At 45.2% G+C, this 27,317-nt stretch overlaps 2 long non-coding RNA genes across 3 annotated transcripts; both read right to left on the bottom strand.

Moving 5' to 3' along the window:
• Window positions 1–568: 568 nt before the first annotated feature.
• On the bottom strand, window positions 569–10,202 carry LOC116275006. Of its 2 annotated transcripts, XR_004183943.1 has the most exons (3): window positions 8,754–10,202; window positions 4,206–5,551; window positions 569–2,582 (listed from the first exon to the last, which is right to left on the bottom strand). It is a non-coding gene; the product is annotated as an uncharacterized LOC116275006 (long non-coding RNA). The 2 variants fall into 2 exon arrangements; XR_004183944.1 differs by lacking the exon at window positions 569–2,582 and having other exon boundaries at window positions 3,850–5,551; window positions 8,754–10,200.
• Window positions 10,203–14,149: 3,947 nt separating this feature from the next.
• On the bottom strand, window positions 14,150–22,359 carry LOC103885651. Its single transcript, XR_002522906.2, has 3 exons — window positions 22,037–22,359; window positions 15,736–15,830; window positions 14,150–15,448 (listed from the first exon to the last, which is right to left on the bottom strand). It is a non-coding gene; the product is annotated as an uncharacterized LOC103885651 (long non-coding RNA).
• Between the last annotated feature and the right edge of the window lie 4,958 nt (window positions 22,360–27,317).

Below are 27,317 nucleotides of genomic sequence, written 5' to 3'. Positions count from 1 at the left end.
GTTGAGGCAGTACCTTGGCACTGTTTTTAGCTACTGCTCTATACCAGGCCTTTACATGAGTGCTTTTCCTTCTAAACATATGCTTTTGATTTTTAACAAAAGGAAGCTTACTATATATACATGATATTGGCACATTTGCGTTTAGACAGTAGCTCACCTTTCTGTAAAAGTCAACATCTTTCTGCATTCTTTCTAAGGGTTTCCTAGTAAACTCATTGTATAGTTATATCATACTTTACTTAACCCCCTAATGATAAATGTTTTAGTGGTTTTCAGTTTTTGTTAGTATCAACAGTGTTGCAATAAAATACATTTTTCTATCCTGTATGTTATTCTACAAATACATTTCTAAAGGCAAAATTGCTGAGGTAAGATTTGCTTTTAAATTTTTGCTAGACGGGCGTGGTGGTGGGCGCCTGTAGTCTCAGCTACTTGGGAGGCTGAGGCGGGAGAATGGCATGAACCCGGGAGGCGGAGCTTGCAGTGAGCCGAGATCACGCCACTGCACTCCAGCCTGGGAGCACAGCGAGACTCCGTCTCAAAAAATAAATAAATAAATAAATAAATAAATAAATAAATTTTTGCTAGATATTGGAAAATTGCTCTCCAAAAATATTGTAACAATTTATACTTTTGACAATAGTGTATGAAACTTTGTTTCTCCACACCTTCACAAACACTAGGTATTATCAACATTTTTCACCTTTTACCAACTGATGGTTGACAAATGCTGCTTTTTAAAAAATTGTATTTTGAAACAATCTAAGCTTGCCAAAGAAGTATAGTATAAAACTTTTTTCTTCCTGAACCATTTGAGAATAAGCCACTGATATGATGCCGCATCACCTCAGAATACTTTTGAAGGTGTATTTCCTACAAGAACCTTCTGCATCATCAGCATACAACCATGAAAATTAGGGAATCAACATCAATGCATTACTACTACCTAATGCTCAGACCCCATCCAAGTTTCTTTCATTGTCCTAATGTCCTTTAGAGCAAAGATTTCAGTTTAGAATTGTGCATTGTTAGTGTTTGCGTCTTTTTAGTCTCCTTCAATCTAGAATAGTGCCTCAGCCCTTCCTCAGCTTTCATGACTTTTCAAAATTATGGGCCCTACTCACCTCGCTTGGCAGTGACACCCTCACTCCCTGCATGGTCCCCTCTTCACCTTGCTTGGGCACTGAGACCTATGCCAGGCCATGCCCCACCACCACATGGGCCTCCTTGACTCTGTCCTCACCCTGCTTGGGCTCCAACACCTAGCTTCGGGACACTGAAGCTCTGTCCCCTCACAACAGAATCCCATCTTGTTTGTTTTTGTGTAATGGGAGCTGAATTGTTAAGGAAGGGAAGGGAATTCTTTTTTTTTACCTCTTAGTAGAAATTTAAGATTTTCTATACATAGGTCCAGTTAAGTTTATTCCTAGCTTCAATAAATGTTTAAAGGAGAGTAAATATTCTTCACAACTTTACATCAAGTTCATTGGCAAATGTAAGGTTTTTTCTTGAGGGAAGCTTTAACAGAGCCCAGGAACACGACCTTGTGCTTGAAGGTGCATCAGCTGAAACAGGAGGTTCAGGAGGGTGGAGGCTCAGGAGGGTGGAGGTTCAGGGGGGTGGAGACTCAGGGGGGTGGAGACTCAGGAGGGTGGAGGCTCGGGGGTGGAGGTTCAGGAGGGTGGAGGCTCAGAGGAGAGTGGCCGTCCCTACTCATGAGCACCATCCCAAACATCCCTTCAAGAGAAGCCAGACATTTGACAGAAACTGAAAAACAGACTGTTGGAATTATGCTGCTTCTTGAAGGCCTGGATGCAGATTTTCAATTATGGAGTCTTCTCCCCAAGGCAAATTCATCCCAGAAGAGTCTTGTGGGGAAAATTCCAGTAAGTTGAACACTTAATTATCATAAATTTCAATGGGGGAAATTGTTATGCCTCTGAATTAACACACCTGTAGCTAAAATCCTTCACATCCCAATACATGGACTGAGTTAATCTCTACTAAGTTAACTCAGTGATTAGGAGCTTCCCTTCAATGGTTAGCCTAAAAAACAGCTGTTTGCTACCTGACAGCTTTCCCCACCCCTCACTGCCAACACCTGCCATTCAGCTTCCTACGCAGTGTGAGGTGCCACACTCTTCAGTTTGTGCTCACAGTCAAGCCTTACAGCTCAAAGCTCAGATCAGCAGACCTTTAATCCAAAACAAACCCACAAAACAGGAAATTTGATAGATCAACATAGTGCCAGTGATGATGTCACATGCAGTGAATAAGCCATTGTATGGAAAAGCAGAAAACAAGACGGGGGGAGGATGCAGGGAGAGTCACTGCTGTTGGATTCATCTTCAAAGATGGGCCACACAGGGGTCTCGTTTCGTGGCCCTCAGCCACTCACCAATGTTTTGCAAGCTGTTTCATGCTTATTAAATTAATTCTTCATCCAGTCGATGGCCTGAAATAGAGACTGGGATAAACCTGAGTTGGCAGAAGCTTCATCTGCTCTGGGAAGCAGGTGGTAGGTGGCAGGGCTATGTCTGTGGACACTGAAGGACCTGGCTCTCAGGTGGCCACACATGTATCTGCAGAAAAATGTAGGTTTTATAGCTATTCAGATTCATTTCTGGAGATTCTCATTTGATAGCACAGGAATGTTATGCAATGTTAATAAGTATAGCTTTTTTATCAACTTGAATAAAATGTATTCTTACAGGAAATTAATTGAATGCTGTGGCAGTCCCTACTCATTGCCTCTGCAAAGAGTAGCCCATAGGTCTGCAGCCCACCTCTGTTGTCACCATCCAGCCCCCGTGGCTCTGGAATGACAACACAGAATGCTTTCCAAGGCAGCGTGGCCCTTACTTCAGTTTACATGTTCATGAAAAAACGGGTTTCGCCATGTAGGCTGCTTTGTGGCTTGACCTCTGATGTGGGTTCACTTGTGCCCCCTAAAAATATATGTTCAAGTCCTAACCCCCAGTACATACGAATGTGACTTCATTTGGAAATTGCATCTTTACAAAGGTAATCAAATTAAGGTCACACTGGATTTGAGGGGCCCTGAATGCAAAGACTTGTCCTTATGCAGAGTGACAGATTTAGAGACACAGGGGTTTACACCATGTAAAGACTGAAGTAGGGATTGGAGTTGTGTTACTACAAGGAAAAGAATGTCAGGGATTGCTGGGAGCCACCAGAAGCTGCAAGAGGCAAGAAAAGATTTGCCTCTAGAGCCTTCAGAGGGCGACGGCCCTGCTAACAACTTGATTTCAGGCTTCTGTCTGCCAAGTCTGTGAGAAAATAAATTTCTGTTACTTAAGCTTCTCAGTTTGTAGAATGAATAGTCATGGGTCACTTAACAACGTGGATACGTTCTGAGAAATGCATCATTAGGCCATTGTGTGAACATCATAGAGTGCACAAACCTAGTTAGGAGAGCCTGCTACACAGCTAGGCTGCCTGGCATGGCCTACTGCTGTGAGGCTGCGAACCAGTACAGCATGTGACTGTGCTCTGAATACTGTAGGCAACTGTAACAATAAGTAGTTGTGTGTCTAAACATAGAAAAGGTACAGTAAAAAAATAATGGTGTTATAATTGTATGGACTACTGTCAAAAACGCAGCCCACTGCTGACTGAAATGTTATGTGGTATGTGACTACTTTGTTACGGCTGCCCTAGGAAATTAATACAGGCTGCAAGAGCCAAAGAACCTTAATTTTTTTTTTTTTAGAATTTCAAAGTTTCATACTGCACTTGAAATTGGGGTGAGAACATCAATTTGGTAATGAAAGTGTCACATAAATGATCGGCTCAGTTGAAACTGGCTGAGGACAACTGTACAAGAAATTTATTGTCAAAAACATTTATTTTTTCAAATGCTAATAGTAAGTATTAACCATTTCTGATGGTTTGCATGTGCTAGGTTTTACTTATGTTAACTCATTTTACCTCACAACAGTTACCTTGGTGAGAAATTATTATCCACATTGATATCCAAATATCAATCCACAGAGGAAGAAAATTGCTTAAGACCAAAGTCATAGTTATCAAATGTCAGGGTCAGACCCAGACCCGGGACGGTCTGCCTGCAGAGCAGTTTTGGCGACCACACTCTGCCACCAAAAGAGCAGGGCAAATCCCATTCTCCATGAAGAAACGCTGTTTGGAGATGCCAGGGATACCATTTATGCTTTAGGTCTTACCTGTGTGTGATGGGGTTGAGAACGAATGTCCTCCATGAAGCAGCTGTAAATATTAACAGCTGTATTAGTAAAGTTTCTCCAGAGAGACAGAACTAACAGGAGAGAAAGAGAGCGATGGATGAGTGGGGATTTACGGGAATTGGCTCGTACAATTATGGTGGCTGAGACACCTCACAATATGCCATCTGCAAGCTGGAGAATCAGAGAAGCTGGTGGCATGGCCCGATCCAAGTTGGAAGGCCTGAGAAACAAGGAAGCACATGGTATAACTAAGTTCAAGGCTAAAGGCTTGCGAGCCCCAGAGGGCCACTGGTGCAAGTGTCAGAGTCCAAAGGCCAAAGAAGCTGGAGTTCTGTGGTACAAGGGCATGAGGAGAAGGGTGTCACAGCTCTGAAAGAATTCACCCTTCTTCCCCCTGTGTGTTCCATCTAGGCCCGTAGGTGATTGGATAGTGCCTGCCTACATTGAGGGTTGATCTTCCCGACTCTGTCCACTGAGTAGGTATTCTCAAGTCTTTATCCTTGAACTGACTCCCACCATGTGCTTCCTTATTTCTCAGGCCTTCCAACGTAGACCATGCTACCAATTCTTTCTTAGAGTTCTCAAGGCTGGCAAGTCCAAGATCAAGGTGCAGGCAGATCTGGTGTCTTAGGAGAGCCCACCTGCTTCTGGTTTGCAGATGGCAGGCTTTGTGTGGTAGTCTCACATGGCAGAGAGAGAGCGCAAGCTTTTGTGTGTGTTTTTGTAATGCCACTGCCATGACCTGAATGTTTCCTCTGAAATTCACCCATACAACCGTCTCCTCCAAAAACATGGTCCTTCCCAGAAACAGTGCTTCCCCAGCCATCTAGGCATCCCTCAATCCTGTCAAGTTGACACCTAAAACTATCACCGGGACACTCTACAAGTAACTGGTAAACCCACCAGAAGATCAGGGTCCAGATGCAGAAAGCAGGTGCTGATGAGTTTTAAAATATCTTGGGGTCTCTTAGTGGGCTGCTAAAACAAATTACCATAGACTGGGCGGCTTAAACACACATTTCTTTCTTACTGTCCTGAAAGCTGGCAAGTCCACAATCAAGGTGCAGGAGCATTTGGTGTCTGATGAGGGTCCACCTGCTTTCTGGTTTGCTGATGCCAGTCTTCTTGTGGTATACTCACATGGCAGAGGGCAAGCTCTTGTGTCTGTTTGTATAAGGCCACTGCGATGGTCTGAATGTGTCTCCCAAGATTCACGTGTTAGAAACTTGATCCCCACCAGCTACATGGAGGCGGAGGTGGGAGGATTGCTTGAGCCCAGGAGTTTGAGGCTGCAGTGATCTATGATCCTGCCACTATACTCCAGCCTAGGCAACAGAACAAGGCACCATCAATCAGTCAGTCAGTCAATACATAAATAAGTCCATCCATCTACCCCCAATGCAACAGCTGTGAGAGAACAAATATCTGTTCTTTATAAATTACCCAGTCTCAGGTATTCTGTTACAGCAGCACAAAATGGACTAAGACAGCCACTAATCCCACTCAAGAGGGCTCTACCATCATGGCCTAATTATCTCCCAAAGTTCCCACTTCCTATTACCATCACAATGGGGTTAGAATCTCAACATAGAAACTTTGGGGGCACACAAGCATTCAGTCCATAACATGGAGCATCTTAGCTTGGGTTGCTATAACAGATACCATGCCAGCCGGGTGCAGTGGCTCATGCCTGTAATCCTAGCACTTTGGGAAACCTAGGTAGGTGGATCACAAGGTCAGGAGTTCAAAACCAGCTTGACCAACATGGTGAAACCCCATCTCTACTAAAAATACAAAGCCAGGTGTGCTGGTGGGCACCTGTAATCGCAGCTACTCAGGAGGCTGAGGCAGGAGAATCGCTTGAACCCGGGAGGCAGAGGTTGCAGTGAGCCAAGATCACGCCACTGCACTCCAGCCTGGGCAATAGAGCGAGACTCTATCTCAAAAAAAAAAAAAAAAAAAAAAAGAAAATACACCATGTCATAGAACTGTGGAGAAATTTATTTCTCAGTTCTGGGGGTTAGAAGTCTGAGACTATGGTGCCAGCATGGTCAGGTTATGGTGAGGGTCCTCTTAGAAGGTACAGATGGCTGCCTTCTTACTGTATCCTCACATGGCAGAAAATCAGCAAGCTAACTCTCTCTCTTTTTTTTTTTTTTTTTTTTGAGACGGAGTCTCACTGTCACCCAGGCTGGAGTGTGGTGGCACGATCTCAGCTCACTGAAAGCTCCGCCTCCCGGGTTCACACCATTCTCCTGCCTCAGCCTCCCAAGTAGCTGGGACTACAGGCACCCACTGCGACGCCTGGTTAATTTTTGGTATTTTTAGTGGAGACGGGTTTTCACCATGTTGCCCAGGATGGTCTCGATCTGATCTCGTGATCCACCTGCCTCAGCCTCCCAAAGTGCTGGGATTACAGGCGTGAGCCATCTCTGTTCTCTTAGGCAGTCATTCCATTCATGAGGGCTCCACTCTCATGACCTAATTACCTCCCAAAGGCCCCACCTCCAAATACTATCACACCAGGAAATAGATTTCAACATTAATTTTGGGGTGACAGTCCATTCATAACATGGAATGAACCATGAGACTGCTGACCAGAACATGGAAAGTGCAGCCTTGTAAACAGTCCCTTTGGAGCCTGGCTGATTGCCAGACACAACAACCAAACCCTCACCTTAACCCCCACCCCCAGCCACACTGGAACCTGAACTGAGAGGCCACCCTTTCCCTGCAGGACCAGCTCCTAGAACAGCGGTTCTCAAACTTAAGCAAGTGTCAGAATCACCTGAAGGGCTTGTTAAAACACAGGCTGCTGGGCCCCACAGTTTATGATCCAGTAAGTCTGGGTGGCTGATAATTTGCATGGTTACAAGTTCCTGGGTGATGCAGATAACATTTTGAGACCTGCTGTTTCAGAAGTTCTCCACATTAAAGTCTGCCAGTCCTGACTGGTACCTAAGGGGTCATGAGGTAGTCAGTGCACAAGATAGAAAGTGAAAACACTGTCTTCAAATTTAAAACAAGACTTCCTAACACCAATAGGTAGCTTTTGATAAAGGAATTATCAAGCATGGCTGTATTCATTTCTTATTGCTGCTGTAACAGATTACTACAATTTGGTGGCTTAAAACAATGTAAATTTATTATCCTAGAGTTTTGGAAATCAGAAATGGAAGCCCAGGTGCAGTGGCTCATGCCTGTAATCTCAGAACTTTGGGAGACCAAGGCAGGAGGATTGCTTGGGCACAGGAGTTTCAGACTAGCCTGGGCAACATAGTGAAACCCCATCTCTACAAAAAATCCAAAAATTAGCCGGGCATGGTGGTGCACGCCTGTAGTCCCAGCTACCTGGGAGGCTGAGGTGGAAGGATCACTTGAGCCCAGGAAGGTTGAGGCTACAGTGAGCCATGATTATGCCACTGCACTCCAGCCTGGGTGACAGAACAAGACTGTCTCAAAGAAAAAAATAAACTAGAAATGAATCTCACTGGGCTGAAATCAAGGAACCAGCAAGAGTTATGTTTTTTGTTTTTTGCTTTGAGATGAGGTTTTGCTCTGTCACCCAGGCTGGAGTGCAATGGTGCAATTTCAGCTCACTGCAACCTCTGACTCCCAGGTTCAGGCGATTCTCCTGCCTCAGCCTCCCGAGTAGCTGGGATTACAGGCGTGCACCACCATGCCCAGCTAATTTTTGTATTTTTAGTTGAGACAGGGTTTCACCGCATTGGCCAGGCTGGTCTCGAACTCCTGACCTCAGGTGATCTGTCCACCTCAGCCTCCCAAAGTGCTGGGATTACAGGCATGAGCCACCACACCTGGCCTAGGAGTTGTGTTTTTATGGAGGTTCTAGAAGCAAACCCCTTCCTTGTCTTTTCTACAGACTGCCTACATCCCTTGGCTTATCCTCCCACCCGCATCTTCAAAGCCAGCAGTGGGTGGTCAAGCCTTTCTCATACTGCATCACCCTGAAACTGACTCTCCTGCCTCCTTCGTTCACCTACAAGGACCCTTGTAATTACATTGGGCCCTCTGGGATAATCCAGAATAACATTCCAAGATCCTGAACATCCATAAAGTTCCGTCTGCCATGTAATACATATTCGCAGGGTCCAGGGAGTAGGATGTAGACATCTTTTGGGGGCCATTATTTTGTCTACCACAGTGGTGAAGACACACTAACTACCTGCTAGTCTCTGTATTTCCCTATCTGTGGGCACATGACTAGACTACACTTTCCAACCTTCTTTGCAGTTGGGTGAGACTGTGTGACTGTCTCTCCAAAGGAAGGTGAGCAGAACTGTTACTTCCATGCTAGGTCCGTGGGAATGTCCTCTTCATGCTCCTCCATTTTCTTTCCCCTTTCTTAGGACATTAGGGGATGGCAAAGCCTAGGTGCCTATCTTAGTTTTCTGTTGCTTATAACAGAATACCTGAAAGTGGACAGTTTATAAAGAAAAAGAATTTATTTCTTACAGCTCTAGAGGCTGTCAAGTCCAAGGTCAAGGGGTCCCATCTGCTGAGTACCTTCTTGCTGGTGGGGACTCTCTGCGGTCTCGGGGTGGTACAGGGCATCATATGGTGAGGGGGCTCAGTGTGCTAGCTCAGGTCTCTTCCTCTTCTTAAGAAGTCACCAGTCCCACTCCTGTGATAATCCATTAATCCATTAACGCCTGAATAATGAGTCCATTCATGAGGACAGAGCCCTCATGACCCAGTGATCATCTCTTAAAAGCCCATTTCTCAATACTGCCACATTGGCAATTAAGTTTCAGGATGAGTTTTGGAGGCGACAGACATTCAAACCAAAGCAGTGCCTGAATGACCAAAAAGAAAGTAACCACCCGCTGACCTGAACACTCATCCTGGACTGTCAAGTGAGCAATAATTAGATTTCAGTAAGGTAGAGGTTATACTGTGGAGCCTTTGCATGTGGGCTCTGCTTCTTATGGTATTTAGTTGATCCTAACTAATATATAAACAAGCATATTTCTTCACAGGCCCTTGACTTCCAATATCCATTTCTCAGAAGACCTAACCTGGTACTGGCCCAACAAGACTGAGGCCGCCTGAGATAAGCAACCACAATTTCTTCCTCTCCCCTTCAATCACGTATTGACAACAGGTTCAGGGCAGGTACAACACTGAGACCTGCAGATGCCTGCTTCCTTTGTCCCTCTGGACATATTTTCTTTCTCGCTGCCTTTTGTGATTCAGCACCCATCCTTCAACTCTACGGCCCTCACCGCCTTCGCCAACTTTGTCCCGTAGGGCTCCTTAGCTTCCACTTTCAAACTTGCTGGGCTTGGCCCCAGTGTTGTCAGGCTTCCCTTCACTCTGCGGTGCTATCTCACGGTTCCTCGATTCCTCTGCGTCCTTCACCGTCAAACTTCATGGACCAGTAGCTGACCTTGTGGGCCCCACTTTTCTCCTGCTGCCGCCCTCCCGTCCTCTTTCCTCCATCCACTCAAGTTTCTACTTTGCTTATCCAGCCGGATTTACTGGGCCTCTCCTTGGTGCTGGGGAGAAGGCAAGAGTGAGAGGGTCCGTTTTGCTGCTTCCATCCAGCATAGACCGTCAGGTCCTTATGAGGTCGGGGAATCCACACTGATGGGGAAGCCCCGGGGAGGGGAGGGAAGAGGAGGGAAGCAAGGAGAGAGGAACCCAGGGAGCAGAGCCTGTCTGGTCCTGGGGATCTGGGAAAGACAAAGAGGCACAGTTAGAGCCGGCAGCTGAGGGCTGAGGCCGGGTAGGGGTTAGCCCAGCAAAGGACGAAAAGGAAAAGTTGCAGGTGGAGACTCCGGTGGAGAAAGACCGATCTGGAAGGCACCAGCTTGTGCACGTGGCAACTGAGGTCAAGGACGTGCCTGAGAGAGAGGAGGAAAGTGCCCTGGGCACCGGGTAGGGGTTTGGAGATCGCGAATGGAGAAGAGTTGTTGGGCAGGTCCGGGCACCCGTAGCCAGAACCCCAGGGGCGTGCGCAGTTCGGCGTCCCTGCCCCCTGGCGTCGCTGCCCCCGGGCGGCCCCCCCCCCCGATGCCCCGCCCCCTGGCGTCCCGGCCCGAAAGCCCGCGCGCGGCGCTGCGAGATGCGTCCGGGAAGCCGCGCCCCCTGCGGGGCCCCTGTGCGCTGCTCCGAGAGCCGCCCGGGCTGTGACGAACAGGCCCGTTCTAATTTACAGAAACGCGACGGACCGAGGCAGGAGCATCGCTTGAACCCGGGAGGCCGCGGTCGCAGCGAGCCGAGATGGCGCCGTTGCACTTCAGCCTGGGCAGAAAGAGCGACACTCCGTCTCAGAAAAACAAACAAAAAAAACACAGGACTGACACCGGGAAGCTGGGTGACGGCGCCCACGGCTCCTCTTCTCCCGGCCCGTGTCCAGAAGATTTCTCCCCGAGCCGCCCTGGCTCCCGCAAGCGGAGGAGGGGGGGGGCCGTGCCGGGGCTGCGAGCTCAGAGGCCCTGGGTGGGATCTGCTCTCCCGCCATCCCGAGGGCCGAGCTGACCTGAGGCCTCCCCGCAAGATCCCCGAGGTGGAAGTGGGAGCGGGCTGTGGGAACCGCGGAAGAACGCGGGGCGCAGAACGACCTCGTCCACCCGCGATAAGAGACTTCCGCAGCAGCACCGTTTCCACAGCCCAGAGCCGTGTTTCCAGGGTGACTGCAGCCCCAGTAAGTTCCTGCCCGGGAAAACTCAGGGCTGTCAGAAGAACTGTTTGCTCCAGCGGGCACGTGAAGGCGAGGGTAGGAGGCTGCCCGTGACGCCCGTCAGCAAACCCAGGCCGCCTAATCACGTGACCCGCCCTGGTCTCCTTTTGTGGAGAAGGACCCTCTTCCCTATGGCAGGCTACTTAAAGGCCCAGCTACCTCTACACACTTCCCTGTGGCAAGCCACTGAAGGAGACCTGCTGTTACTGCTTTAGCTGCTGTTCTGCTTAATCTCAGACAGCTGGAAGGTGGTGTTCCGCCCTCACCCAGCCACCCAAGTAAATTGGAATGATGACTGACTGAGACCCCAATGGTGGTGGCTTCGACAAGATGGAAGTCTGAAATGGAGGCCCAGGGCTGCCTCGATGGCCCTGTAGTCATCAGGAAAGGGGCTCGTATTATCTTGTTACCCACTCCCCTCTTGTGCGCCTTCCTTCCGGTGGTTCAAGAAGGCTGCCCCAGATCCCGCCATCTGGCCTGCATTCAATCAGCAGAAGCTTCCTGGAGGAGCAGGAGGAGGCACTGTGCTTGCATCACATACCAGTGGCCAGAACTTGGCTTCAGGGAAGCTCAGGCAATAGGATCCGGGAAGCCATGAGACCTCCCCAAACTGCAATAACAGAGTCAACAAGACAATGGCTTAAAGATGGAGAGAACAGTTGATAGGTCACACAAGTTGTTCCACGATAATTCTTGTGTCAGAAGGGGAGGCTGAATACCAGGACCCTCTTCCAGCCCCTCCGCTCTGAGTACACTTCAGAGGGCTCTGGCAGGGTGAGGGGGTCTTGGCAGTGCCACAGAGAGTAAAGATCTAGCACACGCATTGTGGAGACATTTCATGGGGACAACCCAGTGACTTGACTTGAAGTAAAATGGGATTTTCCAACCTTGAGATTCTTATTTTCTGTGGTATGTGTGTGGAAGAAGTACAAAGGTGGGGTTTGGGAGGAAGAGCAAATGAGCTGTGTGTATGAGGAGCTGGGACCTGGCTCTTAACAATATCACCCACCCCCTCCCCAGGCTTTCCTTGGGGCAGAAACACTGGCCAGGGCTTTCAGTGTCAGCAACAAGATATAGAGGTATAACCAGTGCTTTTGGCTAAGTCACATCACTGATGAGCTTCTCTTTCCACGTTGGTAAACCAATCTTCTGTAAAATGGTCTTCAGAGTTTCTTTTTTAAAGCAGAGGAACTTATTTTTCAGATAAAAATATAGATAGAACTATCAGGGGAACCTGATGGGGGCCAGATATCGGGGAACCCACCCCCAATATTTCAACATAGGTTCTTTTTATTTTCCATAAGTGTCGGCCAGCTGAGAAATAAAGAGTACAAACAGAGGAATTTTACAGCTGGACCACCAGGGGTGACATCACATATCAGTAGGACCGTGATGCCCGCCTGAGCCTTAAAACCAGCAAGTTTTTATTAAGGATTTCAAGAGGGGAGTGGGTGTATGAATAGGGAGTAGGTCACAAAGATCACATGCTTCAAAGGGCAAAAGGCAGAACAAAGATCACATGCTTCTGAGGAAACAGGACAAAGGGCAAAAGGCAGAACTCCTGATGAGGGTCTATGTTCAGCAGTTCACATATTGTCTTGATAAACATCTTAACAGAAAACAGGGTACGAGAGCAGAGAACCGGTCTGACCACAAATTTACCAGGGCAGAGTTTCCCAACCCTAGTAAGCACAAGGGTACTGCAGGAGACCAGGGCGTATCTCAGTCCTTAACTGCATAGGACAGACATTTCCAGAGTGGCCATTTATAGACCTCCCCCCAGGAATGAATTCCTTTCCCGGAGTATTAATATCAATATTCCTTGCTAGGAAAAGAATTTAGTGATATCTTTCCTACTTGCACATGCGTTTATAGGCTCTCTGCAAGAAGAAAAACATGACTCTTTTTGCCTGACCCTGCAGGCAGACAGACCTTATGCTTGTCTTCCCTTGTTCCCTAAAAATCGCTGTTACTCTGTTGTTTTTCAAGGTGCACTGATTTCATATTGTTCAAACACACACATTTTACAATTTGTACAGGTAACACAATTGTCGTAGTGGTCCTGAGGTGACACACATCCTCAGCCTACAAAGATAACAAGATTAAGAGATTAAAGACATTCAAGAATAAGAAATTATAAAAGTATTATTTAGGAACTGATAAATGTCCATATTAAAATGAAATCTTCACAGTTTATGTTCCTCTGTCACGGCTCCAGCTGGTCCCTCCATTCGGGACCTGACTTCCCGCAACATAGAACCATCAAATAGATGAAGGTGGAGCTTCTCACATAGAGACTGGAGGATTGGGGTGTTGCTCACTGGGCCTTACAGACTCTCCCAAGTGATCTGAGTCACCTCCAAAGGGCTAGGTATCAACTCCAAAACATGCTGTGTCCCTTTCTTCCATTTAGTAATCAAAGCCTTACCACCAGAGGTTTGGCAGGGCATGGGCCCAGCTTCCTTTCAAGGCTCTGGCCAATGGGATGTGAGCAGAAGTGATGGGGCAACTTTCAGGTGATGACTTTGAAAAGAAAGCTTAGTCCTTGCTTCGCTGTCACCCAAAAGAGAAACAGAGGCCTGGTCTTGTTGAAGCCAGTGTGTTTGGTGTCTTTTTGTATAGCGGCTTAGCCAGTTGCCTAAGAAGACCAAAGCTCAAAGGAACACACTTTGAGCTTCTCCACAGTTTGAGAACCTCTACATTACCTACACCAAGCCTTCCCCAGCACTCAGTTTATGGAAGACCATTTCTCTTCTCATGACACATGTCCTCATGTTGCTTTGGCCTGTTTTAAAGCTTTCTCAACTCCATCTCAATAAAGAAATCTGCAGCTTTGTTGGATGAGAGTATCTAAAAAGTTGGTTCTTCCAATCAGTCATAAATATAGACACTAATTTATAAACCGATATAGGAACACACAGCAAATTAGTAGAAAATCCGATTCCCGTTTGCTTTTCTCCTTGCATTGTTTCCTGCCAATGCTCACTATTTCTTTATCCTTCCCACTCTTCCTCACTCCTCCTTCCCTTTAATTTTTCTCTGTTGTGCCTAAATAAGCTGTCCATGCATGGCACTCCATGGGCTCTGATAACAGACTCAACAAGACAATGACTTAAAGACAGAGTGACCAGCTGATCAGTCACACAAGTTGTTCCAGTGTCACTATTTTCACAGGTGTCTCAGTTTGGATGATAAATTATATGGACACTCTACTTAAAGAACAAAGACCTTTATGTCTGTCTTGCTTCAAAGTCCAAGGTGAGCATACCTGCCTGGCAGCTCTGCCTCAATTTCTTTTAAATCATTGCTTTGCCATACTTCAGCACACTGCTGTCATCTGTATGGTTGAAGCTGGACTGCTGCCATGTTGAGTCACCAGTGACTTTTTGATTCTTTAATTCCCAGTTTGACTGGCATTCCTCTCTGTGTGTGTATTTAGTTCTATGCAGTTTTATCACATGTGTAGGCTTGTGTAACCACCGCCACAGCCAAGATACAGAACAGTCAAGTTTGTTTTTGTTCACTGTCATCTCTCCAAAACCTAGTGCCTGGCACAAAGACACTCAGTACATACTTGTTGAATGGGGGAATGAATGAATGAATGAATGAATGGTGTGCTAGTTTGGGTTTTCAGATGCCATAGCTGAGATGCAAAACCCAAGCAGTATAGGTGAGGTACACGTGGCAGTCTAGAGGTGGGATCAGCAGGATAGCTGTGCCATCTCTGTCTGGGCCAGGCAACTGCTGCAGTCGTACCATGTCCCCAGCAGATGGACAGGGAAAGGCAGGGCCTAGTCTTTACAAGGGCAGGGCCTGGAGTTGTACCCCTCACTTCCCCTCATGTCCTACAGGCCAGAACTTAGGTGCAAGTACACACCAAGCTGCATAGGAGTCTGGGGTACATGGTATTACTTGCCTGCAATTCTTCCTTCCCTCTTTTCTCTTAGTAATGTTCACCAAAGTGGAGAATACTTTTCTACAGCTCATGCAGGGCTTTGGTCAATGGAATGTGGTCAGAAGCGAGTTTGTTAGTTCTGAGTTGAGGCCTTACAAGGCCCCTTGTGTCTCTGCTCATCCACTGGCCCTGTTGCCACCCCAGGTGGTCACTGGTCCAGAGGATGAGAGACAAGTAAAGCAGCCCTGACTCAGCTCATAGCTTGAAGCAGAGCTGCCTCCACCGGCCTGCAAGAAAAATAAATGACTTTTTTGATAAGCCACTGAGATTTTGAGGTTGCCTACCATGAGCTCAGCCTTAACTGCGTTAGTTCTACTAGTAAGGACGGGAAGAATGAACACTTGTGGACTTCGAGCATTCTGCAGTATGAGAGGGGCCCCTCCCGGGTGGAGCAGGGAAGACCTTACCTGCAGGGACTCCGTAGGAGTCCAGAGCAAAGCCCGGGTGGCTCAGTTACCAGGGACATGCTGGAGACGGCAGCTTTCCTGGGACTCTCACGGGCAGACGGACTGGAGATCTGCTGAACGGCGGCCAGCTGGAAACACCTCCATCTGGAGACATCTGGGGGGTAAAGGGAAGTTCGGGGTGGGAAGAACGATGATGGAAAGCTGTGTCCAAACAAATAAAACTGTCGCATTAACAAGTGGAAGAAGAGTTTTCCCAGTGAGTCGAGAACTGGTGCTAATAATAGAAGCCTCAGATAACTGTGCTTTTTGCCATATTAAATAGTTCATTTGTGGCTGTCTGTTGCCAGTACAGTTGTAGAGAATGATGCTGCTCCAATTTGGATCAATACAGTATTTGGAATGCATGGAAAAGATCACTGATGCCTTTACTTGATGCCTTACCTCTGAAGGATTATTTCTGCACAGCGTTGGCCCTCGGTTTTGTGCTGAATGCAGCTGTTGAAGGAAGCAGCTCTCTGTGTTACTTGCTGATTATCCTGCCAACAGGAATTTGGGTGTGCAGAAATGACATCAAATTCTTTGCACTGGGAAACTGCTAGCAACAAACAAGAGGTTAAAAAGCTTTTGAAAGCACAGCAATTTGGGTGTGAATATCCATTTTGAGATGGATGAATTAGTTCCTGATAAAGTATTGGCTGCTTATTTGAAACTGGTTGAGGAAAAGAAAACATGGCTATAAAAAGTTCTTCAAATACATATGTATCCTAAATTTTATCTGGTTTTTACTGATATTTATCTGTCTACTTTCTATTATGAAAATTGTCAACACTTAAAAGTGTCAAAAGAAACCACAAATGCTTTTCATCTAGATTCAATGGTTGTTAATGTTTTACCGTATTTGGTTTTTCTCCTCTCTCTGTCTCCCCACAAACACATGATACACACCATTTTTGAAAATAAGTTGTCAGTATGACATCATGATTCCTAAGTGCTTCAATATGAATCTCCTAAGAATAAAGAAAATCTCCTGTATAACCACAATACCACCATCATACCTAGGAAATTTAACAATGATTCTACTATCACAACTAATATCCAAGTCATTTTACCATTTTTGAAATTGTCCCTTAAAGGTTTTTATGCAGTTTCCCCCGAGATCTAATCAAGGCTTGTGGATTCCATCTGGAGGCTAATCTGGAAAATCTCCCCACCTTAACTTCTGTTTGGTTTTGATTTACGACATTGACTTGAGGAATTTGGACCATCTGTCTTAAAGAAGGTGACACATCCCTGGTTCTGATGGTGTCCTTTATCTTTTACCTTTAAGCACTTATAATGGAAGTTAGGTTTTAGGTTTGAATAAACTCTTTTCTTTTCTCTCTTTCTCTCTTTCTTTCTCTCTTTTCTTTTCTCTCTCTCTTCTTTCTTTCTTTCTTTCTTTCTTTCTTTCTTTCTTTCTTTCTGGCTATAAAGAATATTTTATAGGTATTCCATGAAGAGGTCCTCACACTGGGTTTTTGCACTACCAGTGATGCTCAGGGGGATGACCTGGTTGAGAAATTATTATATGTCCATGAAAAAGTACCTTTGCCTGGGAACATCAACTGAGGCAGGGTTTATATGCTATTGCTTTGCAGGGTGGGGGTGCAATGCTAAGAAAGAAAGAGGGGAAAAATGAATTGCAAGATGGTCCACTGCTGAATTGGCCGCCACTTGATAAACAGCACAGCTGACTGCTTGGCTGTGTGAGACACCTTTGGAGGTGCCGTGTAGCTCCACTGCATCTCGGAGGAGTCCCGCAAGACAAAGCTCGCGTGGTGTTAAAGCACTTGTATTTCAGGACTGTGTTACTAGGTGCCTCCACACAGCCCCGGGGAAAGCCAGTTCGCCCATGGGTCCTGCTGGACCTGGGCACAGGAGTTGCTGCAGCTCCTGTCCTGGCAGGTGTAATGACATGGCCTTGCCAAAGACAGCGGGGCCTGTCATTACAGGAGGTAAGGTGACAAGGTGGAAGCTGGAACTTTATGGCCATCGCTGGGGCTGCTTTACCTAGGATCACGGCGAGTGGGTCCCCAGGGGCAGGCAGGGTCAGATGGATGCGCTGGGTGGGTATAAATTGGATCCAGCATTTTTTTCCCTTTTAAATTACTGAATGATTTCTGGGGTGTACTTTGCCCCTGTAGGAATATTCTATTGCCCTGCCACTTTTATGTAATGGTTTCAGTATCCATTGATTATTCTTGCCTGTACCATTTATTACAGCAGGAAATGCAAGATATGAGGGTTAGTTATGTTCGTTACCACTAGGTTGTCATTGTTTGTACGCTTTTTCAGGAACACAACTAGGATACTTTACATATGTAATGAATATATATATATAATAAAAATACATATATAATGAAATAGTATGAGTTTGTATTGCTATTGAAATTTAACATAACAGTGTTTAAATTCTAAAATTTTATCTTTTTCCTCTTATACTGAAAAATTCCTAGTTCCTAATAATATTGACATACAGATATAGTCCGAGTAGTATGTTCAAGTTACCCAACTTAACCTTTTCGTTTATTGTTGGTTTGGATCAATTTTATATAGAGTCAGTAATTTATTTCTCTTAAGGTCCAATTTTAAGGCATTTTCCTTTATAAATTACTTTTATTTCTGAATATATAGGGAATAAATGGTTCAAAAATCAACATTGTGTAAAAACGTTTGATCGGAGAAGTCTAACTCCCGTGCACATCCCCTCCACCCTGCCCCAGTCTCCCTACGAGGATAGGTCATCAAGTGGATTCTTTCTGGTTTTCCCTCTCCTGTGTTTTCTTTTGCAAACGTGAGCAAGTACATATATACATTTTAATTTATCCTTCTTTCTTACACAAAATGTGGCACACTATATATTCTGTTCTGTCTTGCTTCTCTCTCTTAATAATGTATATTCAAGGCATCATTCCACATTGGTTCACAGACACCTTAAATACCAGTTTTGTGTTTTTTTTTGTTTTTGACGGAGTCTTGCTGTGTCCCCCAGGCTGGAGTGCAGTGGCACAATCTCGGTTCACTACAACCTCTGCCTCCTGGGTTCAAGCAATTCTCCTGCCTCGGCTTCCCGAGTAGCTGGGATTACAGGCACCCGCCACCTTGCCTGGCTCATTTTTTGTATTTTTAGTAGAGACGGGGTTTCACCATGTTGGTCAGGCTGGTCTCAAACACCCGACCTCAGGTGATCTGCCCGCCTCAGCCTGCTAAAGTGCTGGGATTACAGGTACGAGCCACCGCGCCTAGACTTAAATACCAAAATTTATCAATTGTTTATCATATGTCAAATGTATTAGAGTAGGCTGGACAATGCTCCCGTAGCCAAAAAAAAAAAAAAAAAAAAAAGAAACCTCAGTGGCTTTACAAATAAAGGCTGATCACTTGCTCACATAAAGTCCTTTGTGGATAGGACAACACTCCTTTATCTTGTAATTGCATCACCTAGAACATGTATCTGTATGGTGGCTTATTGGCTAGAGCCGTCACAATGACTCAAACTGGTGGAAAATGTGTGTTATGTTCATGAAGAGGAAATTGAGATTGCATTTGGTGGATACGACTAGCACTATCTCAGCCACACAAATCTTTATATAGGCCTCACAACAGCTCTGTAAATTAGATACTCTCATTATTCCCATTTCACAGCTAAGGACATTGAGGCTCCAAGTGTTTAGATGCCTTTCAAAGTCATAGTGTTCCTGTGTATCAGGGTTAATTTCAAATGTAGGTTTCTCTGCCTTTAAAGCCTGCACTTATGCCCAATTCTATGGCCAATCATTATTGTCCACTAATAAAGAATGGCAAATCCATTTCATCCATGCATGAATGCAAATCTCCAACATTAGAGATCAGTACAATTGGTACAGAACAATAAATATTTACAGTTAAGATTCATAAGCTGTTTTCTACAAAAAAATGCAAGATTAAAATTAAATCCCTGGACCAATAAAGACTAAAACATTACAGGACACAATGTTTCAGTAAATTGGACAATAAAACAGTTTTATTTATAATTTCTGAATCTAGAGCTAATTGTTACAAGAATTTTTTAAAGCTCAAAGTGAAACTGTAAACATGTTTTCTTCCTCTTCCTAAATAAGAGCATCATATATTCAGCACATGAGGGAAGTTATAAATCTTTCAAGCCATTGGCGTGGCTCTGAGGACTTCTGTCAAGTAATCTCCAAGGATTTCAAAGTCGAAAAACCTTCCCTTTAAAGGAAGAAATAAAAAACTCACAAGGCCTTTCGGACAGTACCTCCTGCCCCACATCATCACTTATCGCCTAAGACTCCACGCAACAATGTGTCTAGTGTGTGCTTTTAGAAAGTGATTACAACCAACTAAAACTGGGAAACCCAAATTAAATGAAGCATTGCCATTTCCTTGGCATTTGAACCCAAGGCAGATAACCAGTGTGCCATGGCAGCTCTGTGTAGGCCTACACTCATTCTTTCTCATACTTGCTTTTCCAATTGTACTTCCTTCCTTCTTTAACGGGAAACAATGTATCCTTCTTGGGATGCCTATTGTTCTATTTTCCATTAACCCACATGCTGGGACTGTAGACTCAATGAAAAGGTAGGGTGGTTCCAGAAGAGTGATTTTCTCTCACCTCTGAGTGTGAAACTAACACCTGGCTGTTGACCCAACATAGTTTTCACAAAGAACACCCTGCAAGTTTCATGATCATATCAGGGGCTTTCAGGCGTTGTGGACCATGATTACAGGTCAGGAGGACCATCAGCCAGTGTACACACTCACACACACAGAAGTTTCATGAGACTAAATTCACCAGTGTACACACACACACACTCACAGAAGTTTCATGAGACCAGATTCAGGCCACACTCTGACCCCCACCCTCCCCCACCCGCCCACCAGACTCTTCCTTTCCATCAAAGCCCACTGCCTGCCCCACAGAGGCCAGGTCTGTCCATCCCTCAGAATCAGGACCTTGGGCTTGGTTTTTTCCTGTTATTCTTCTTTTTCCCATCCTACACCCCATCCCTCAACAGAAAATCCGTTACTGTGTGAAACTGCTCACACACCGATGTTATCATGAAGCGCTGCACTCTTCCCTGCCTTCCTACTGTTTGGGCTGTTCCTCTGACCTTAGCTAGAGGCAAGGATAAGCGTCACCTCCTGGAGAAGGCTCCTCCAAGCCTTCGGCAGCCAGGACCTTGGGCTGGGCTCCAGGGCCTCGCAGGGCCTCCTTCCAAAGCACCGAGGCTTTCTTCACCGTCTCTCTCTCTCTGCCCGGCCACAATTCCTTCGGAGGCCTTCTCACCCTCTGCTAACACTTACTCATCCAGACTCTTCCGCCAGGGCCATCTGGATCTTTTAAACTGGCATTATAGTTTAAAAAACCTCGAAGCAAACTGGTATTTAAAAAAACAAACAAACAAAAAACCCTAATCATTGTTAATGTGTAAATGGTTGCCACTGGGATAAAGCTGAAATTTTGTATTTAAAAAAATCTAGCCAGTATTTAAGTTCTGCTAGGTATGCCTAACACTGTTAGGAGCACACAGTTAAGACACAAGTTCTTGCATTCAAAAATCATACTGGCAGACAAGGTTTAAGTAAATGAAAGCCATTTAAGGATGACCCAAAGAATAAAATGAGTCTGGAATGATTAATAAAATCATATAATGACACTGTGTTTCCTCATCTGTGGAATTACAGAGGATTTGATCAGGTTATCCATAAAGTTCCCTCTTTTATTCCAAATAAATGACACTAGATATTTCAAATTTTATTATTTTTTATATATAATATATAATTTATATTATAATGTAATAATATAAATTGTTATATTATATATAATATATAATATAAATTATGTTATATTTTATTTATATAATTTATATATTTAATATATAATACATAATATAATATAATAATATAAATTATGTTATATAATAAAACAATATAATAACAGTACTATGTGCCACACACCTTTCCTGACAACTCTTCCAATTTTCATAATACCATGAGGTGGCCATTCTAAATCTTCCACGCGGCAGATGGGGAAACTTAGGCACAGAGAGGTTAAGAATTTGCCTGTGGGCACACAGCATTGCTGTACAGTTGGCATTTGAACCCAAGGCAAATAACCAGTGTGCTGCGGCATCTCTGTGTAGGCCTCAACTCACTCTTTCCCTTACTTACTTTTCCAATTGTACTTCCTTCCTTCTTTAACAGGAAAACAATGTATCCTTCTTGGGATGCCTATTATTCTATTTTCCCTTAACCCACAAACTTGGCCCTCTCAGTTCAAACTTGTACAATTTGCAACCAAGTTTCTAACGTTCTCTTGGCTGCATCTCTTCTCTAGGGATTTCGTTTACTGGAATCTACAAATTTTACTCAGATTTTCGCCGAAAGTCCTGCCTCATTCACTGTATCACTTATCTGTTCAAATTTTCTCAAAATGTGGTAGGCAAAAATCTTCATCTTGTAGCTCCCTTTTTTTCTACCCCATTTTAACATTTTGATTTCACAGCCTCCCTGGGAAGACCTCCTCACAGTGCGTCACTGAAACCGGAGTTTCTTCCGTGGCTGCTCCCGTCTACTTCATCCCTGCAGCTGCTGCACATCCACCCAAGTCCTCTCAAGACACTGCTGTGGGACTGAGAAATAGTGCCAAAGCCCAGAAAACGACAAATCATGGTTTTTTTACTCGGAATATTCTCCTCACCTGGGTTGCAGCTGAGTAGATATGAGCCACTGCATATATTACATCCAGTTCCTCACTGAAATTCCAATTGTTTTTCACCCACTCGAGAAGGCATGGCAGAATGCAAGCAAGTCAGCTTGCTGTGCCCACAGACATGACCTCAAATGGGTTTGATTTATTTAGTCAGGTCAGTCATCCGAAAAGGTCAGCCCTTAGCAGTTCCTGGGAATTAATCAGTGGTGTGACACAATGCAGCTGTGATTGCCACAAACCAGCGACAACTGGGCGGTGGCAGGCACAGTACCAGGTTATTAACCCCCAGCAGCCTGTGCCCGCCCCCGCTTTTTTAAAAAACTTGCCTTGAATGCCACTAATGAGTGCTTGCTGGGGCGTTAAACAGTCTTAAACCTACATTCTTGCATTGTTTTGGAAGGCGTCCTGTGTTGATACTGAGTGGGGGCCCATACAGACCACATTTTGTCACAAAATAAGGCAGAAAAGAGTGAATCATACACCTGGCAAAAGATCAGAGAACTGTGCTTCGAAAGATTAATAGATGTGTTTCCCTTTTTATGATTAATGAAGATTATTACTGACAATTATTTAAAATGTTTCTAATAATTACAATGGTTGTTCTGGCTTAAAACTCATTTCACAAAAGATAAAGAATTATACAGTTCTAATTAAAGTTTGGGACTAATAGTTAAAACTGGTTTTCCCAAAGTACTTTTCAGCTGTTCCTGCACAAGGAGATGAGTAAAGAATTTGCTCAGGGCCTGTGATGAGCTGGACGCTGGAATGAGGACCAGAATCCAAGCTCCTGACCCCAGACCCAGCTTAGATGGTAAGGAGCTTAAATACTCATACTGGAGTTTGGTTGTTCTCGAAGAGGGATTTATGGTCCCCAAACCAGGAGCTCCTTTCTCCCCTGGTTGCTTTCAGGACCTTGTGCTGAGGCACCTACTCCCAGGAGGCAATCCTGATTAATTTTACTGCCCTCCAAACCGGTCTTTATGTCAGCACTTCTGAATCTACTTCAGTCTTTTGTTTCTTTGTTATTTCTTAAGAGTGAATTTCCTTTCTCCATGTGACCTGAAATATCTTGAAGGCAAAAGACACTTCTATTTATGACTGTGCTTCCTTGGCCTTCCTCTCCCACCCTTCTCCCTCTGTACCCCTCTTCCTGCCTCCCTGCCGCCCCTGCCCTTCCACACACACGTGGAGGCCCAGTGCCGGAAAACCTCAGCCTCCTGGCGTCAGGAAGGTTTCAAATTCTCACTGGTAATGGACACACCCCTCTGGAGGAGCTGGGCTGAAAAATTACTGACCTGGACAAATGCTCCTGATTTAAATGTAAATTCAAACTTAAAAAACAGACCTGGTGATATTCAGAACTTACAATATCCTTTAAACAGACTGGCTTTCTCTGTGAAGATCACTCTTTAGGGGCCCTGAAAAGGAGAGGCCAGGTGGGAAATGCGAACTGCTTCCTCAGGGAGGAGAGTGCAGGGCTCTCCACCGAGTGCCCCCTGGAAGCTCAATGCCTAGCAGCGCCGGGCGCCTTCCGATTGCATCTGCGAACCTAAAGCCCTCAGATGTGTATGCAGCTCTTTGCAGTTTTCAAAGGGTTCCCACACACATGGTTTCACCTGATCCTCATGAGAGCCTTGCCGGGGTGAAGGCCAGGTTTCACTGTCCTCGCTGTATGAAGAGGAAACCAGATCCCTGGAGTCCACGGAAATGAGAGAAGCCAGGATCTGAGCCCACACATAAATATTCATTGAATTCAACTAATACAGAAACATATGATTCTTTTAAGGTAAACAGAATGTCCTTAAGAAGCTCATAATCTAATTGTGGATAAATGTTCAAAATATGTTTTATTACTTATTTATTTTTGAGATGGAGTTTTGCTGTGTCACCCAGGCTGGAGCGCAGAGGCACGTACTCCACTCACTGCAACCTCCGCCTCCCGGGTGCAAGCGATTCTCCTGCCTCAGCCTCCTGACTAGCTGGGATTACAGGTACGTGCCACCACGCCCGGCTAATTTTTGTATTTTTAGCAGAAACGGGGTTTTACCATGTTGGCCAGGCTGGTCTCAAACACCTGACCTCAGGTGATCCGTCTGCCTCAGCCTCCCAAAGTGCTGGGATTACATGTGTGAGCCACCACGCCCGGCTCCAAAATAAAAATAATTAAAATAGCCATACAAGGAATGAATAAGGCGAGAGCAGACATACTTCAGTGTGAAATGAGGCGAGAAAGTGCTGCGATTTTTTAGGGGACTGAGGTAACTTTTATCCCATGACTGAACTGAACTGAAATTTCTGTGTCCTCCACCCCAACCCCCTTCCAGGTTCCTGCTGAGTGTTCTGGGTTTTGCTAGAATTCCTTATGACACATAGAAAGTCTTCAGCTCTGCACCTTAGCCACGGCGATGTCTGGGCTTGTCGCATCATCTTCAGTCCTGTATTTACGGTGCAACTCGGCCAAAACAAAAAAGAATTTTTTTTTTTTTTTTTTTTAATTTAAAAAGTCACAGGGAACATGAAAAGGGGGAAGAGGGAAATTTGCCTTCAGTGTTCCAGGAAAGTCCACCCTCTCCTTCTAGGGGTGGATCTTAGTGGATCTAATGAATCACACATGAAAAGAGACGAAAAAGAGGAAGGAGTTTCAGGAGAGTATTGACCAGGTCAAAGGAAAGGGTGGGGGAAAAGAGCCATGAAATAATTGGGAGACAAACTTCTGGGGGCTTTTGATTGACTGGATGTGGGAATGTTGTGGAAGACGTCTGGCCTGCCATTTCCTGAGAATGGGACTGCTGAGAGAGGAGCCGGAGGGAGCACTGCAAATTTCGCTTTGGACACGTGAGTCATCTGTGAGGGGACCAAGCTGGGAGGGCAAGCAGGGAACTGGACACGTGGCCCTGGAGCACAGAGAAGGGGCTTCAGCAGGCATATTTAGGTGTTGCCATGGTTCCAATGTTCCCTCCAAAACTCATGTTGAAATTTAATTCCCAAAGTGGCAGCATAGTGAGGTGGGGCCTGTAAAAGGTGATTGGATCATGAAGGCTCTATTCTCACTAATGAATGGATTCATCATGGGAGAACGGGCAGCTTTGTAAGAGAGGAAGAGAGACCTGTGCTAGCACCTTAGCACGCTCACCCTCTTGCCATGTCATGCCCTCAACCCCTCAGGACTCTGCAGAGTCCCCACCAGCAAGATGGCTCTCACCAAATGCAGCCCCTCAACTTTGGACTTCTCAGCCTCCAGAGCTGTAAGAAATAAATTTCCTTTCTCTATAAATTACCGAGTTTCAGATATTCCTTGTTTTTAATTTTTAATTTTTTTTTTTATTTTTTGAGATGGAGTCTCACTCTGTCACCCAGGCTGGAGTGCAATGGCGCGATCTCAGCTCACTGCAACCGCCGCCCGCCCCAGGGTTCAAGTGATTCTCCTGCCTCGGCCTCCTGAGTAGCTGGGATTACAGGCGCCTGCCACCACGCCCGGCTAATTTTTGTTTTTAGTAGAGATGGGGTTTCACCATCTTGGTCAGGTTGGTCTTCAACTCCTGACCTCGTGACCCACCCACCTCGGCCTCCCAAAGTGCTGAGACTGCAAGTGTGAGCCAGGGCACCTGGCCCCAGTTTCAGATACTCTGTTATAAGCAATAGAAACAGAAGAAGTATCTTTGACATGGAGTGGATACTGGAAGCCATGTGACTTCTGTGGGATCATCTCGAAAGAAAGTGTAAAATGAGAAGACACAAGGGCCCAGGAAAGAGCCCTAGGGAACTCAGCATTTGCACAGCAAGTACCGGGTAAAGGGAGAAAAGGGAGAAGCCTGTCAGGAAGCTGAGGAGGAGCAGCCAGAGGAGGGGGAACCCAGGAGAGCATGCTGATATGGGAGTCAGAAGTGTGTCAGAAGAAGGAAGCAGCTGACAATGTCAGAAGCTGCCAAGAGGCACAATAACATTGAGGGAGGAAGTGAGTGTGGTTGTTTCTTTATGGGCCAGAGTTTTAAAATACCAGGATGAAAGGGCACCTAACAAATAGCAAATACACTAACTTTTGTATTTTGTACCTACCAGACTTCAGACTAAAAAAAGCACAAAGAATACTTGCCAGGGTACGGAGAAGCCCAGGAAATTGCAAGAGATATCCAGTTTCTGAAATGAATTACAATTATCATCTGAATAAATAGTGTGAAAAAATACACACCTGAAAAAATGTGTGAAAATGGCCAAGAAAACATCAAGGTCACTGGGGGAAGACTTTTACTGCCAGTTATTAAAATTTACTATCAGCTGTACTGACTAGAACAGCTGCCAGAATAGATAATTCAACAAGCCAGGATGGGAAGCCCTGAGACTTAAGTTTGGTGGGGACTGTACATAGGCCCCCTGGCTACCTTCTTTCTCGATGAATAGGTCACATATCTAACTCCCTCGCAATTAGGTTCACCCACTCAGGTGCCCTTGAGTTAGACTGGAAAGGCAGAAGGGAGCGGAGGCCATTTTCCTGCTGCTTCTGATGTACATGCGAGGCTTCCATAGGAAAGAGGGGTCCACCTGTATAAAGAGCCCAACAACCATATTCTCCAGATGTTCAGTCCCTCTTCGCCCCCCCAATCCAAATGACAGTCTGAGACACTGACCACGGAGACTCCACCTGCTGGTCCTCCAGGTGGAGTAACTGATAACAAAAATCTCTAGCTTACTCCTAAGTGTTTATTCTGAAGGCAGAGAATGTATAGGAAGATCAGACTTTTGGCCCAGCTAGCGCTGACTTTGCAATATCAAAATTGCACGTAAACAGACTTAAAAAGCAAATGACAAACTGGGAAAATGGTTGTAACATAGGTAACAAAGGGCTGATATTCTATAAAGATGAATCCAAGTGGGCAAAAGATATGTGCAGGCAATCTGCAAAAGTGATGCATAAAAACAGGTTCAACATTACTAGTAATCAGTGGAATAAAACTTAAAACAACAATGCGAAACCATTGTTCTATCATATTAACAAAGATGACAAAAAATGGTGTGACAGTGCAGGGTGTGGAGAAAAGTTGATGTCGAAGCTGTGCCGTCTTTCTATATGTCTTTCACATCAATCAAACGCCTTCAACAACGAGCATCACTTTTGACATGAGTTCCTGGACTTTATCCTTAAAAAAAAAAAACATGACGTGCACATAGATTTAGCTACAAGTAATTTTGCAAAAGTGAAAAGTTGAAAACAACCCAAATGTACAAAAATAGCGGAGATAATTATGGTACATTTGTATAATAGTATGCCACT

This window comes from Papio anubis, chromosome 5 (assembly GCF_008728515.1).
Source record: "Papio anubis isolate 15944 chromosome 5, Panubis1.0, whole genome shotgun sequence".
Taxonomy (NCBI): Eukaryota; Metazoa; Chordata; class Mammalia; order Primates; family Cercopithecidae; genus Papio; species Papio anubis.
Note: the sequence above shows the minus strand (reverse complement) of the source record. Positions and strands in the feature narration are given on the sequence as shown.